General features: G+C 44.3%; 1 pseudogene across 1 annotated transcript; it reads left to right on the top strand.

Moving 5' to 3' along the window:
* The first annotated feature begins 101 nt into the window (after positions 1-101).
* LOC308390513 (neoverrucotoxin subunit alpha-like) lies at positions 102-9,887 on the top strand (annotated as a pseudogene). Its single transcript has 7 exons — positions 102-359; positions 2,363-2,423; positions 2,597-2,686; positions 3,203-4,671; positions 9,102-9,284; positions 9,411-9,548; positions 9,865-9,887. The product of its transcript is annotated as a neoverrucotoxin subunit alpha-like (transcript).
* Positions 9,888-16,582: the final 6,695 nt, after the last annotated feature.

Raw genomic sequence — 16,582 nt, 5'->3', positions numbered from 1 at the left:
TGCCCAATAAGATGGATGAGCTCACGTTGCTAACCTGGTCACAGAGGGAATACCGGTAATGTAGCATCATGCTAACGGAGTCCTGGCTAACATCGCTAACTATGGACACAAGCGTGATTGTACCTGGATTCCAGCTGCTACGGGCGGACAGGACGAGAGAAAGCAGGAAGACGAAAGGAGGGGGATTGGCAGTGTTTGTGAATGACAGAGGGTGTAACCCCAGACACATCACTGTGAAAGAGAAACTCTGTAGCAGAGACATTGAACTGTTAGCTGTTAGCATGCGTCCATACTACCTCCCCCGGCATAACCCCCCCCCAACCAACGCGGATTCAGCCTGTTACTCTCTCCACTCTGTGGTCAGCAGACTGCAAACACAATCTCTGAGAGCCCTTCTCCTAACATCATGGGACTTTAATCATGTCTCACTGGACTCCACACCGCCCACCTTCACCCAGTATATGACCTGCCCAACCACAGACAATAAAACACTGAATTTACTGTACACCAATGCAGAAGAGGAATACAGTCCATCACTTCTCCCTCCGCTGGGCAGATCTGATCACAACCTGGTGCACCTTGTCCCTGGTTATGAGCCCTTAGTGCGCAGGGAGCCACCAGCCAACCGCACAGTGCAGAGATGGTCAGAGGAAGGCGAGGAGGCTCTTAAGGATTGTTTTGAGTCGACTGTGTGGGAGGTGATCTGTGTTGACCACGGACAGGACATCGACAGCCTTGTGACCTGCAATACGGACTATATTAACTTCTGTGTGGATAACACTGCACCCACCAGGACTGTGCGGAGTTTCTCCAACAACAAACTGTGGATTACCCCAGAAATTAAAGCGTCCTCAAGCAGAAGAGGAGGGCCTTCAAATCCAGAGACAAAGAGGAGTTGAAAAGGGTGCAGAGAGAGCTGAGAGGACTGATAAGGAATGGGAAGGAGAGCTACAGGCAGAAGATGGAGAACCAGCTTCAGCAAAACAACGTTGGTGAAGTCTGGAGAGGCCTCAGAACCATCTCAGGCCACAAACATCGGAACTCTCTGCCTGGGAGGGATGTGAGGTGGGCAAATGAACTGAATCGTTTCTTCAACAGATTTGATTCATATATGAGACAGTCTCCAACATTGGCTGCAGACTCACCCACCCCCACTGCTGGGGGTTCCACATCTGACACCTCAGACACTTCACACCTCCTCTACCCACCCTGCTCACTCCTCCCCACCCCCAACAACAGCATCCAATACACACTCAACACAAGGCTCCAGCCTGTCTCTCTCAGCCACCCAGGTTAGGAGGGAACTGAGGAGGATTAAAGCCAAGAAGGCAGCGGGTCCAGATGGCATTAGCACAAGGGTCTTCAGGTTCTGTGCAGACCAACTGTGTGGGGTGATGGAGCACCTCTTCAACCTGAGCCTGAGGCTGGAGAGAGTCCCACAACTCTGGAAAACCTCCTGTGTTGTACCAGTGCCAAAGACTTCACCCCCTATGGACTTCAACAGCTATAGGCCGGTGGCTCTGACATCCCACCCATTAAAAAACCTGGAGCGGCTGGTCCTGGCTCAGCTTCGGCGCCTGGTGAGCTCATCACTGGACCCACTTCAGTTGGCCTACCAGCCTGTAATTGGAGCGGATGATGCCGTCATTCACCTTCTACATTGTTCCCTCTCTCACCTGGAGACCGCTGGGAGCACTGTGAGGATCATGTTCTTTGATTTCTCCAGTGCCTTCAACACCATTCTTCCCACAGTCCTGAAGGACAAGCTGGTGAACTCTGGAGTGGACCATCACCTCACTACCTGGATTCTGGACTACCTCACTGACCAACCACAGTGTGTGAGAATTCAGGGCTGTGTGTCGGACAGGGTCGTCTGCAGTACATGGGCCCCACAAGGGAACGGTTCTGGCACCGTTCCTCTTCACCATCTACACAGCAGACTTCTCCCACAACTCCACCCAGTGCTTCCTGCAGGAGTTCTCTGACCACTTGCCAATAGTCGGCCTCATCACTGATGGGGACGACAGGGAGTACAGAGAACTGACCCATGGTTTCACCAGGTGGTGATCAGTTGACAGCTTAGCCCATCTCTTTACCCGAGTGTCCAAAACATATGGCCTTGGGTTTGGTGATACGATTACAAAATTGATCATCAAGCTGCAGCCTAGAGTGTCCTGGGGCCACGTGCACTTATGGACACTCTTATGTTCGAACATGGTGTTCTTTATGGTCAAACTGTGGTTTGCACAGAAGTCTAATGACAAAACATCGCTCGGTTCAGATCCAGGAGGCTGTTCCTCCCCATCATACCCATCCAGGTCTCACTGCCATTGCCCACTTGAGCACTGAAGTCTCCCAGTAGGACAACAGAGTCCCCCAGGCGGGGCACCCAGCGAACATCACAAAACAGACATCAGTGATAGGTTAGGCATTAGAGGGTTAAAGGCCTACAAACAAAAGCCTACAAACAACATAATTTCACATCCACATTTTATATATAGACTGTGTTCAAAGTGGGTTTGATCACATGTTTGATCACATAAAAGAAGCTGAGTGGTCACATTGTATTTATGACCACATGTTTTTATTCATGTAGGACCATCATCTGTTTTGGAGGTGGCTGCTCTGGGTCAACCTTTCAGTTTAGGGATGCTCTATGATGCACGGAGAGGGAAACTCATCCCAGGTAAAATGTGATTTGTTGTTCAAGCAATCAGCCGTATGGCCAGCAAAAACCCACACTAATTTGTTTCTTAAATGACCTATCTACTTATAGGGTAAGTAGATGCATCAAAGAAATATTTGCAATCAGCAATGAAATATTGATGACCATTTAATGAAAATACTGTATGAAGAAAATAATAGTAAAATGAAAAGGGTGAGTAAAAAAAGGAGCAAAAAAACCCTTTAAAGAACAGACAACCTTAAGATTAATTCATTTGGAAATCTCTGAAAGAACAGAATAGATTCTGTCTCAAAAAAAACATTAATAGAATAAAAACTTTGAAGCATGTTTTTTGCAGAGTAAAAACCATGAGATTTCTAACTCTCTAGAGCTTTATGAGTGTTACAGTTTCACTAAAAGTGTTTTGAAATTAAGTTTTACATTTTTTAGTACATTTCAAATACAATTTTAATCTATTTTGTTTCTAAACTTTCTAAAGACTTTTTTTTTCCATTTTGTGGATTTCGTGTCTTAAAGGTGTCACACTGTGGAATAGTAAAACTCTGCAGAAGAAGCCAGTGGAGCATAATCAGCACAGCAGTGAATTTCACATCAATGCAACGGATTCCATTGAAAAAAAGTCGGCACTGCTGGATGTTAATGGTTCTCTGAAGGCCAGTTTCCTGGGTGGACTCATTGAAGTTGAAGGATCAGCCAAGTATCTGAATGATAGGAAGAAATCACATCATCAGTGTCGAGTCACACTTCAGTACAAAGCTACCACCAAATTCAAACAGCTGATATTGACTCCTGATGAAACCAAAAACTCTCAAGAAGCAAAAAATGTGAAACGCTTGGCGACACATGTAGTCACAGGAATCCTTTATGGAGCAAATGCTTTCTTTGTGTTTGACAGTGAGAAGTTAGATGATAGCAACATTCAAGCCATCGAGGGCAGCATGCAAGCAGTGATAAAGAAGATCCCCTCATTTAATGTTGACGGGAAAGTTGACATCAAGCTGAGTGATGAAGAAAAAGCTGTGACTGATAAATTCACCTGCAAGTTCTATGGAGACTTCATCCTTGAAAGCAACCCTGCAACATTTGAAGATGCAGTGAAGACATACATCCAACTTCCAAAACTACTGGGAGAAAACAGAGAAAACTGTGTTCCACTGAAGGTCATACTGATGCCTCTAAAGAAATTCCATCCAAAAGCTGCTTACATGATAAGCAGTGGATTTATTAGTAAGGCTGAAGATACCTTACAGGAGCTTCATAACCTTGACATAAGATGCAATGATCTGCTGGAGGACAGAGTGGCGAGAAGCTTTCCACAGATACAAGAAAAGTTGGGCAGATTCAAGAAGCTCTGTCAGTATTTCAGATCTTCACTCCAGGAAACAATAGCAGAGAAACTTCCCTCCATCAGGGCAGGTGAGGAAAATGAGCAGGAATTAGTGGAAGTGTTTGATGACAGAGACAAGTCACCGTTCAGTCAGGAGAAATTAACCAAGTGGATCAAAGATGAAGAGAGAGAAGTCACCATCATCAGGTACTTTGTAGACATGATGGAGGGAGCAAAGATCATCTCAGATCAGTCTGAGCTGGACAGAGAGGTGTTTAAACCAGGAGTAGAGGAAGTTCTCTGCTTTGTTTTCACCTCCCTGAAATCCATTGACCCATATCTGCAGAACATGTCTGACTACTTGGAGAAAAAGAAACTGGAAGGTACTGATGGTAACACTCCACCTACCCAGGACCAATGGTACTTCTCAGATGACGTGATAAAGCAGATGACAGAAAAGGCCAAAGTTGTCCATGACCATGCCAAAGCTCTGAAGACCAAGAACAGTTTCCATTTCCTAGTAGCAGCCATTTCAAATGATAATTACAAGGGAGGAAGTATCTACCACTACAGGAAGAACTTCCTGATCACTGAGAATTTCTCAGGGTGTATATCAATGATGTGGAAAATGAAATGGATAGGAGAGATCTGATGTGGTGTAAGTACTTACAAAATAATATTCTTCCAGGTTCATAGTGTTAAATTTTCAACATGAAATTGCTGATTATTTTATTATATAGGGTCACATTTTTCTCAGGTGGCTGCTAAAACAGTAATTATGTACAGAAAAATATTTCAAGTCAGACTGGTTTCTGTTATTGATATTGTCCATAAACTGTCCTTAAATATATGCCTTTTTAAAATAATTAAAATCTTAACTTCTTAAAATATCTTAAACTTCTCTCATTTCTGTGAAATTTGTCTTTGAGTAAAAACCTTTTCATGCATGTTGAAAGAGTTTTCAGGGGTTCCAAAATCAAACCGTACAAACCAGTCTACTTGATGCAGAAAAATAATGTACGTCAACAACAATTAATCTGACAGAGTTATAAAGAGCAAAAGTAAGGAAAAGTATTCCTAAGTGATAAAGTTGGTAAAGTTTTAAAATAGCTCCAACTGAATGAGACATGAAGCAACTCCAGGTCAGGGACAAGTTCCAGCTCCAAGTGGAGGAGTTTAAGTATCTAATTCAATTCAATTTTATTTATACTGCGCCAAATCACAACAACAGTCGCCTCAAGATGTTTTATATTGTAAGCTAGACCCTAAAATAACACATAAAGAGAATAAACCCAACAATCATATGACCCCCTATGAGCAGCACTTTGGCGACAGTGGGAAGGAAAAACTCCCTTTTAACAGGAAGAAACCTCCGACAGATCCAGGCTCAGGGAGGGGCGGGGCTCCACCCCTCCCACTCACAGCAGATTGAATTCTTTTTCAGTCACCACTCTCTCCCCCTTGAGGACACTCTCTACCACTTCATCCAAGTTAAACCATAATTCCTCTCACTTTTCAAACTGACATCCACCCTGTGGGACATGCACAGTGACAACATTCAACATCCCTACTTTGATCTCCAGCTTCAAACTCATGATCCTGGCTGGCACTCCCTTCAGCCACACTGTACATAGTCACATACTCTTCCTTCAAAATGACTCGTATTCCATTTCTTTACATTTACATCCCTTTACTAGTCATCGGCCCTGCATTTAAAGTATCTACTTTCCCCTCCAAACTCCTGCCTTTCCTTTTCTCTTATTGCCTCCTAACACACCTTCCACATCTCCTCTTCTTTTGTCTTTGGCCACCAGTAGCAGTTTCCATTGGTACCTTAATAAATAATAATAATATTAATAAATTTTATTCATGAGCGCCTTTCAAGTCACCCAAGGACACTTTACAATAGCATAAAACACATAGTAAAACAATGGCAGAATAAGAACAATAAAACAAAAGCACAAGATAAAATTAACAAACAGTGGGTTCACAGTGAATATGCAGATTTGAACAGATGGACTTTGAGTTGGGATTTAAACTGGGGGAGAGAACCAGTGTTTCTTATTTCTGGGGGTAGAGAGCTCCACAGCCTGGGAGCAGAGGAGCTGAAAGCTCTGCTTCCAATGGTGCTGAGGCAGAAGGAAGGCGCAGCAAGCTGGATAGAAGGAGACGATCGAAGTGAGCGGGTAGAAGAGATGGTGCTTAACAAGTCAGAAAGGTAAGAAGGAGCGAGGTTATGAAGGGCCTTGAAGGTGAGCAGAAGAAGTTTGAATATTATCACAGGGAGCCAGTGAAGTTCCTGAAGGACAGGTGATGTGCTGGTAGGAGGGGCTCTGGTGATAATGTGAGCAGCAGAGTTCTGAACCAGTTGAAGCTTATGGAGGGATTTTTGGGGAAGACCATGCAAAAGAGAATTGCAGTAGTCATATGGGAGGTAACGAGACTGTGGAACAGAATGGACGTAGACTGGGTGGAAAGTGAAGGACGTAATCTCTTAATGCTGCGTAGATGGAAGTAGGCGGAATGGGTGAGATTATTGATGTGAGATTTATAGGAAAGTGGCTGTAGCTCAGGTGGTAGAGCAGGTCATCTACTGATTGGAAGGTTGGTGGTTCGATTCCCGGCTTCCCCTAGTCTGCATGCCAAATATCCTTGGGCAAGATACTAACCCGAAATTGCTCTCCGATGCATTCATCGGAGTATGAATGTGTGTGAATGTCAGTTGTGCTTGTGCGAATGGGTGTGAATGGGTGAATGCACAAGTTGTGTAAAGCGCTTTGAGTGCTCAGAAGAGTGGAAAAGCGCTATATAAGAACCAGTCCATTTACCAAAGTGAACTGTCTAGGATGACACCAAGGCTCTTAACCTGAGGAGAGGGGAAAACTGAGGAGTTATCGATGGTGAGTGAGAAATGGTTCGCCTTCAAAAGGTTGGATTTGGTGCCAATAAGGAGGATCTCAGTTTTATCCTCATTGAGCTTTAGAAAATTAGAGCTAACCCAGGATTTTAATTCGGATAGACATTCTGAAAGGGAGGAAGGTGGGAGGGAGGAATCAGGTCTGCAGGAGAGCTATAACTGGGTGTCATCAGCAAAACAGTGAACCTGAAGATCAAATTTGCGGAAAATGGTACCTAGAGGGAGGATGTATATTATAAAGAGAAGAGGGCCAAAGCTGAGCCTTGAGGTACACCAGAGGTGACGGGGAATAGACGAGAGTGGAATGATCTTAGTTGAATAAACTGGGAACGGTCGAGGAGATATGATTGAAACCAGGCGAGGGGTGTGTCAGAGATGCTGAGAGAAGAAAGTCTGCTTAGAAGTACAGAGTGAGAGATGGTGTCGAAGGCTGAGCTCAGATCTAAAAGGACGAGAATGGTGAGAAGACCAGAGTCAGCTCCGATTAGAAGATCGTTAGTGACTTTAAGTAAAGCAGTTTCTGTACTGTGACATGAGCGAAAACCAGATTGAAATCTCTCGTAGATGTTATTATTAAACAGGTGTAAATGAAGTTGAGCTGCAACCACTTTTTCGAGTATCTTAGAAATGAAGGGTAGATTGGAAATTGGACGGAGGTTGTTAAAGTTGTTAGGATCTAAAGGTTTTTTCAGTATAGGAGTGACTAGAGCAGTCTTGAATAAGGAGGGAACGATACCGGTGGTGAGAGAAGAGTGAATGATAGCAGAAATTAGTGGGAGTAAAGAAGAGAGGCAGGATTTCACAAGCCCCGTGGGCATGGGGTCAAGATGACATGTGGCAGGCTTTGATTTACATATGAACTTGTAAATAGCAGATAAATCAGGAAGATGAAAAGTGGAAAACGGCTCAAAAAGGAGAAAAGGTTCTGGAGAGGGAGTAGACACAACATTTGATCTGAGTTGCTGGTGGATGTTATTGATTTTCATAGTCCAGAACAGCATCAAGGAGTTGCAGGTTTCAGAGGAATAGAAGTGCGGTGGTAAAGCGTTGGGGGGTTGAATTAGTTTGTTGAGAACTGAAAACAAAGTCCTTGCATTACCCTCATAAGAACTGATAATACCAGAGTAGAAGCTTTGTTTGGCCTTACTGATGGAGTCTTGGTGGTATTTATAGATTTCTGAATCAACAGTTAAACCACATTTCTTATATTTACACTCTAGCTGCCGAGCTTTGGCCTTCAGAGCTCGGAGGTCAGAGGTAAACCAGGGAGCAGAGCGAGCAAAGGAAACAGAGTGGGTTTTTACAGGAGCCAGAGAATCAAGGACAGTGTGTAGACAATTATTATAATATAATAACAAATCATCAGGAGTAGAATAGAAGTCCTTGATCTGAACATTGTCCAAACTGGTAGTGAGAATGTCCATATCAATGTTCCTGATGTTGCGGAATAAGATGAGACGGGTTGGCTTGGTAGAAGAGCAGTCCTGTTTGTGGCACATTAGTATATGTGAGGGGGCAAACTCCTCAAGATGGGTGGTGACTATGGTCGCCATTTAGAAGTCGGCCATCTTGGATACAACTCTTGCTTTTTCAATAGGAAGAGGGCCATGTGACACATCAAACTTATTGTTAATGTCACAAGAAAAACAATGGTGTGCTTGGTTTCAACGTAACTTTATTCTTTCTACCCACCAGCTCGATAGCTGTGTCTGGTGTTGTAGGGAGTTATGAAGTCAGGAAGGCTGTACTGTTTTACGAGTACTCTCTATATCAGGCATATGGCGGGGGAGTACTTAGCACTTAACCTAGCTCAGCTTTCTCACAGTGACAGAAGGGCAATTTCTTGTTGCTTTAGCTGATTTTATGCTAGCCACTGCTAACTGCTACCACTCTTCTTCTGGTAGGTGAGCGTACTGCTTGTCCACTGGCGTAACTCAAACCTTTCTAAAAGAAGTTCAATTTTATTTCATTTACACTGTGCCAAATCAAAACAACAGTTGCTTTAAGGCTCTTTATATTGTAAGGTAATGACCTTAGAATATCACATAAAGATTATACAAATAATACAGAGAAAATCCCAACAATCAGACAAACGCTTTATGAGCAAGCACTTTCGTGAAAGTGAAAATCTGTCACATTATCATGAATGTGAATCTCTTTTTCTCCATCAGATGCCTGTGGTCTCAGTCTGGATCCAAACACAGCACACTGTGAACTCCTTCTGTCTGAAGGAGACAAGGAGGTGACAAGAGGAGAGAAACAGCCATATCCTGACCTTCCTGAGAGATTCAGTGAGGTTCCTCAGATTCTGTGCAGAGAGGAACTGACTGGCCGCTGTTACTGGGAGGTGGAATGCAAAGCTTTTCTTCAAGCTTGCGTGGATGTAGATGTTTGCTACAAACAACTTGAGAGGAAAGGAAACAATGATGCATGCAGGCTTGGAAATAACACTATTTTGTGGTGTTTTACTCACCATCCAGATCAAGGTTCAGGTGAAAACCCTCTAAGTTTCTGTGCAAAACATAATAATGAGTCCAAATATTACCCTGTTCATCCTACTGGCTATCCCAGACTGGGAGTGTTTCTGGACTGGGTTGCAGGCACTCTGTCCTTTTATTGTGTCTTATCTGACAAACTGAGTCACATTCACAGCTTCAGAACGAAATTCTCTGAGCCTGTTTATCCCGCATTCTTCCTCCACAATCAGCCAGAATTCAGTAATACTGCAGGACTCATGTCTGCTTATTTTTTTATTTTACCTTTTATGATAATAGTGAGGTTTCCAACTTCAGTTAAGCTGATGTTCTAATATGACAATTAAAAATTGCCTTCCACAGCATAACTGGTTTGTATTAACTTTTCTTTCTTTTTGCTCTTCCTGTGATTTAATGTTGAAAAGCTTTTAATGTGTTCACGTTTCGTTGAATCTTGCAGGCATTTTCTTCCAGCTGATGTGAGATTAGAATCCAAGTGATGTAAAAATTATGTGTCTGATATTTTATCCAATGTGTTGTATTTGATCAGCTGAACAGCTGCTTAGAAATTATTCACTTTTATATTTGAAGAATTGTAATTTAGTCTGATTGTTACAGATGACTCTGACTTCACATATTTGATGTGTTCGTATTATATGCTCTTTGATTGTTTGATTGTTATTTAGAGTTTTGACTTTAAGGTTGATGACTGATAACAATTTGTTCTGCATAAGTTGTGATTTTAGGAGGAAACTTGTTAGTTAACCATAAATAAAAAAGTAAAAAGCAGGAATCATATACTATTTATACATTTAGCTATCCATGTGTCCTCAAACATCAATAAAAAATATATGGAAAATGAGTTTGCCTCTTTATTACTATATAGTATAGAGAAAATAAATAATATACTTTTATAAACTAAGATTTTAGACATTTTTATCTTCTGATTGTTTGATTTAACTAATCAATTTTTAAGTCATAAAATGAGGGAAAAATAACTAATTGTAGCTCAGAGTGACATCTATCAGTGACAATTAAAAACAAAAAGATGTTCAGTTCACAGTGAATTCTTCCACAGCATGTCTGTATCCTGTCTTCCTTCTCTCACCCCAACCAATCACAGCAGATGGCCCCGCCCCTCCCTGAGCCTGGTTCTGTCAGAGGTTTCTTCCTGTTAAAAGGGAGTTTTTCCTTCCCACTGTCGCCAAAGTGCTTGCTCGTGATTGTTGGGTTTTTCTCTGCATGTATTATTGTAGGGTATACCTTAAAATATAAAGCACCTTGAAGCTCCTGTTGTTGTGATTTGGTGCCATATAAATAAAATATAATTGAGGTTAAAAGAAATCTTCCTCTAAATTGTGTGGCTGTATCTATCCAAGTCTGTGTGTCTACTATATTGTCTACAGTCATGCTGCATGTTCATAATACAGTGAATGAAAATGTTTCATGAGTTCTGTGTGGACGTGGCAGCAGCAGTTTGTGTCTTTGTGTTTCTTAAAAGAAAAAAGAAAAATACAGAAACCTTCAGTTCTGTTCATAATAAACCTCCCAGCATTTGCACAGGCTGTATGTACGATCTGTCAGCTTGAATCTACAAAGCTGGAGTTCCACACATGATGAGAGAAAAACGCAGCAGCAAACACTGTGATCTGTGCTGAGCAACGCCCTCTGCTCAGTAGTGATGTGCGGATCGATCCTGAAATATCAATTCCTCCGATACCAATCATTTATGTTCTAGAATCGATTCTCACATTAAAATATCGATATTTTAGTAATTTAGGGTAAATTTGTAGTTTATCATTAACAGGAACACAGTGGAAAGAAACTATAACATTCGGATTGTCTACATTCAAAGGAACTACTTCCTCTCCCGCCTTTCATAGTCATGTGCGAAATACAGCTGTATAAATGTCTCGCAGCTGCTGGCTTGCGCACTCACAACAATGGCTGAGCGTAATTGGAGTGATGTGTGGACGTATTTTACCTCCACAAACAGCTGAGACGTGGTTTGCGATACATGTGGCAAAAAGTGAGGTGTTGTGGCCACACTTGCCAACCTTGAGACCTCAGAATTAGGGAGACATTCAAAAAGGCTGTTGGGGGGGGGGGGGGTCGATAAATACATTTTACAGTGTTTATTTATCGGATAGAATACGTTAAATGTCACCGTTATTATTGGCCGGCCCAGAAACAGCGGGGGTGTCCAAATTCAGAGGCTGCTTCCACCTGAGGACCGGCCTTCGCGGTCTAAAGAAAGCCGGGTAGTACGTCACGAGCTCCCTAGGTGGAGTGAAACTCTGCCGTCTGCTCCTTGCTCTCTAAAATATAACCGGGCGCTGACGTAAACTCTCGACCGTCTCACACTTCTGTTTAATCATTTTCTGTTTGACATTTATTCAGCTGTGTGAAAACCCCGGAGGAACCCTCCCAAGGGATTAATAAAGTTACATTTAATTTAATCTAATCTAATAACTTTAATCTCAGCCAAACCGATTTACTCACGAACAAATAAAACACTGAAAAAGCCAAACAATAACATTTTTAAGTTCTCAAAGTGACTTGTATATCATGTTTAACCCAAGTAGCGAAAGACCGCGGGGGTTTGAAGATGATGTGTCGGCTCAGATATTTGGAGTTTACACAGCTACATTCTCACCTGAAAATATGTTAAAAGTTTTTTTGTGACCCAGAAAGAGAAATAAGAGTAATATTAAAATTATCTGGAAACTGGAATTGGCTGGGCTGAATTATGAATTCTGCGACATGGTTTTTCAACTTTGTTGTCCGGGTGGAAAATCTGGAGAAATTCGGGAGAATGGTGGCTCCGGGAGATTTTCGGGAGGGGCACTGAAATTCGGGATTCTCCCGGAAAAATCGGGAGGGTTGGCATGTATGGTTGTGGCAACATCACTAACCTTGTCAAACACCTCAGAGTAAATCATATCACAGAATATGACGAGTGTATGTTGAGGCAAACTGAAGAGAAGGACAGGGACAGGTGCTGCTAGGGCGAGACAGACGTCTCTCACGGAGTCCTTTAGTGCTGCAGGCAGGCAACGTGCTCAAATAGCACAACTTCAGTTTTTTTAATTTCTATGTGATGAACTCTGCATTATTAAGTCATAAGAACAAGAAATATGATGTCCTGTAATCATTATGACGCTATAACTTGAGATCCAATAAATAAAATACATTTTTGTACAAAGTATTGGTATCGGATCAGTATCGTCGATACCACCCTGAATATTACTTGGTATCGGATCTGAAAGGAAATCAGTGGTATTGCACATCACTACTGCTGAGCAAACAGTGGAACTACAAAAGGTGGTAAATGAAAAGCAGCTCAAAGCACGGCTTTAAAGAGACTCACTGAAACACACAACAGTGTCCACATCTGCACTTTATAACAACATAAAGCATCATTATAGGAATAAAACTTTATTTATAAAGCGTACACAACAAAGAGAAGGACACCAGGAACAAAACAAGCCAATCAATGGAACGACACTGTCACGATTTGCGAAGGCAGATCGTGTGGAGATGAGAGAATGAGGACCCAAACGCAGACACAGATACAGGGGAAGGTTTTAACTGAAGGCGAGCCTTTATTTATGGCTGTACGAAAAGTCTACAACACAATAAGCGAAGGGGAACTGAAAAACACTAACAAAACCTGAACTGATAGAAGCTATCCAAAAGGAACGTAAAAAAAAATACAAAACCTGTAAGTCGGGAACGAGGAAGCTGAGACATGAGAACACAGATGAACAGAAGATCCAATGATGGGAAGCACACACAATAAATACACAGAGAGGAACGATGGAAATTCACAACAGGAAGGAGACGCAGCTGAACTTTGTTAGACCTGACGACACAAAGAGGAAGAAAACCTCAAAACACTGAATGTGGGGCACTCTAAAGTAAAACAGGAAACAACACGAACATAGAAACCAGGAACACTAGACAATGAACACAAGGTAGACACATAGACAAAATCTAGGGGCTGGAAAATCACAAAAGTATTAAAGGATAACCAAGGAGTTAGAAATACAAAAGACAAAACCACGAAAAAACACAAAATCCACTCAGACACACAGGGCTTACACTAACAGAGCACACAGCTGGAAAAGCTTTACAAGCTGACTATGAGTTCACACTAGATAAAGCTGCCTAAGGAAAGAAAGCTGGTTTGGATCAATGAAGCTGCAAAATATAAACAGTTCAAACTGTTCTGTGAAAAGAAATCAGATAAAACTGATATGATGTAACCTTGATACCAGCATGTTCACTGTTGTGCAACTCAGTCGAGTTTATTTCTTTTTTCTTTTTTTTCTTTTTTTCTTCTAAATTTTCAAAGAAAAAGTGCAACGAGGAAGAGATTTGGTCACACACACCCTGTCTGTCTGATACAATAAGTTCAACACAGCCAGGCTTTCTTTATGTTAACTCTGGCTTTCTGCTTCAGGATCAAGCTCCAACTACCCTAATCAGAGACATTAGAATAGGTGATAGAGAAAATAGAAAATAGAGCTAGCTAATCTTATGGTCTGATCACCACAAGCACAAAAATAAATACTTGAAGTCAAACTCAGATACTTGCTCTGGACCCAGTTATGGGTGCAGCATTAGTTACCAGGGTGATAGAGCCAGGTAAACAGAGAGCTGCCTTCATGTTCAGGGACCACAGCACTGCCACAATGACACTCTGGTGTTTCGAGTTATTTTGAGTATTACTTAATATAACAGATATTTCCTGGTTGGTTCCTTTATGATTATATTCTCAGTGTAATTTATACGTTTTCTTAGTTTTGCTGCCATCTGTGATCTGCTTTCTGTTGTGGTAAGTTATAGTTCCTATTTAATTCATTGAGTTTAAGTTTGACCTGCCTCCCCTGTGTTCCCCCAGAAGTTTCTGTCTCCATATAGGCTTTCCCTTTCATTGTTACTTCCTGTTTTCTTTTGATAGTCTTTTTTGAAGGAAGCCAAGATTAAGAAACTACAACTTTACATTAGAATGTGCAGACTCCACCCTTTCATAATCAGTGCATAGGTAGGAGCCAAAAAGGGTGTAGTTTGTGGGTGTGATCACCCGTGTGTACACCTGTGAGCATGGACGCGCTTGTTTTTAAAAGGTTCCTTCATGTAATGATCTGCTAGAGGGTGTGGGGGGGCCACAGCCCCATCCTCCAGGGCATGAAGCAGGTATGGAGGAGATCAAGACTCCAGACATCCAGAGGCCCCCAGAACACAAGAGACCAAGGAAGACCAACAGAGGGGCAGCTGCGCCACTGTCCCAGAAACAGCTGAGGAGAGTCCCGGATGAGGGCTCACTCAGCAGCCGCGGAGCAGAAGCCAGGGGGGGTTACAGTGACGTGCCCGTGAGCTCCGCCGGCAACCAGCTGCGCCAGAGTGACCGAGCCCCAGGCTGAGAGGCCGAGAGGCCGAGGGCACCCCACCCCTGAAGTGGCCCAAGCGAGCCCCAGGATCCATGCCCCGACAAGCAGCCACCAAGGAGTGAGCCGGTGTGTACCCAGACGCCCATCCCCGGACACAAAGAACCACCAACGCACCAATGTCTGATGGCGTCTGGCACTGGCAGGGGAAGTGGTGGGGGGAGATAGGTCTCCAAACCTTGGAGGGCCTGAGATGTCCCCAGAGAGGTGGCGTCTGATACCCGACCTGACATATAGACACAGACATACAGGCACACACAGATACAAACATCCATTCCCACCCTCATGCTCTCATATGCACTTACTCCACACTCAACTGACGTGGAGACAGACATAAAGAGACGCTGTACACACAATCACACTCCCCAAGCGTACTCTAAGAACCGGGTCTAGGTACCCTTGCCCCTGGAGGGGGGAACTGCACCCAGACCCAGGTGGTGTTACCCTTTTCCCTGCGGTGGGGAGAGGCAGACCGCCCCGACTCCGCAGCAGCAGGGAGGCCCCACACTCCAGACCGCAGTCGGACGGCCAACTCCTCCCCCCCGCTCCAGCAGGCCGCAGAGAACGGGGGTGAGAGAAGACTCCAAACCTCCCTCCACCCGCTCATTGTAGTGTTGATGCATGTGTGTTCTAAGGTGCATTTAAAACCCAGGAGGGCATGGAGCTACCTGCCAGAGAGCAGCAGGTAAACGCATGGTCCCTCCTGCTAGCCCTCAATGACTACGTGTATTTAAAATTGAGAGGTGGGCAACGACGCCAGGGGTGAGGTGTACACCCTGATGGTCTTTTGGAGTCCGTGTAGCGTGCCCACCCCAAAGATCCTATATGTATGTGTAATGAGAGTATGAGTGATGTGAATGTCTAAGTTGTGGGATAAAATTGAGGCACAAGAAGCCAGAAGGGGACAGAGGGGGGGGGGGGGGGGGGGGTAGCCTCCTCTGCACCCTGGTGACATACCCCTACTCCAAGGTCCTGCATGTGTGGGTGGTTGTGGTGGAGCGGGAAGAGGGAGGCAGCTGGAGATGGGGAGGGAAGGAAGGGAGGGGCAAGTGACCCCTCCCTGGGGCCAGCTCCCCCGCTGACCGCAGTACGCACCCCCATACTCCACAAGCCACCAGGGAAAGGGGGCCCAGGCCCATCTGGACCGGGGCCAGTACAGCAGCGCCGCCTGCCCCCACAGAGCCCGGGACACCCCACCCAACCCCACCACAGAGAAAACTGCACCCACTCATCTTCGAGACTACACGAGACAATAGATGCCCAGGCTAACATCTTCCTCCACCTCTCCTGTATCTCCCCCTCCTGCAGAGTGAGTTCCTAAAGAGAGGAGAGCTCCTGCAAGATGTAACAACCTCCCCCACCAGTCGAAGAGCCCCTCAGGGGGCTCGATGCACTGGCGGCACCCTGCGCCAGGGCCGGGCCCCCATACACCCACCCGCCCACAACCCCGGCAACATACCAACTGGGACCAAACCCCCCTAGGCCCAGCAAGGGCCCCAGCCCGGAGACGGAGCACCCCCACAACTCCACGCCCGTCCCGGACCCACCCCGGGGCAGCCAGGCTACCAGGTCAGCAACCCACGTCCATCAGCACAGACCCTCCCCTAGCCCCGCTGCACGCAGCCACGAGGAAACCATCACCTAAGAGCCAACAGAGCCCTTAATAGGCCATGACCGCTACCTCGGGTTGAGCCCTCCAAAGAAGATGCTCCTGGGGAACCCCCA

The sequence above is a fragment of the Rhamphochromis sp. 'chilingali' genome (genome assembly GCF_963969265.1).
Source record: "Rhamphochromis sp. 'chilingali' genome assembly, chromosome: 22".
Classification (NCBI taxonomy): domain Eukaryota; kingdom Metazoa; phylum Chordata; class Actinopteri; order Cichliformes; family Cichlidae; genus Rhamphochromis; species Rhamphochromis sp. 'chilingali'.
This window is presented reverse-complemented; position numbering and strand designations above follow the sequence as displayed.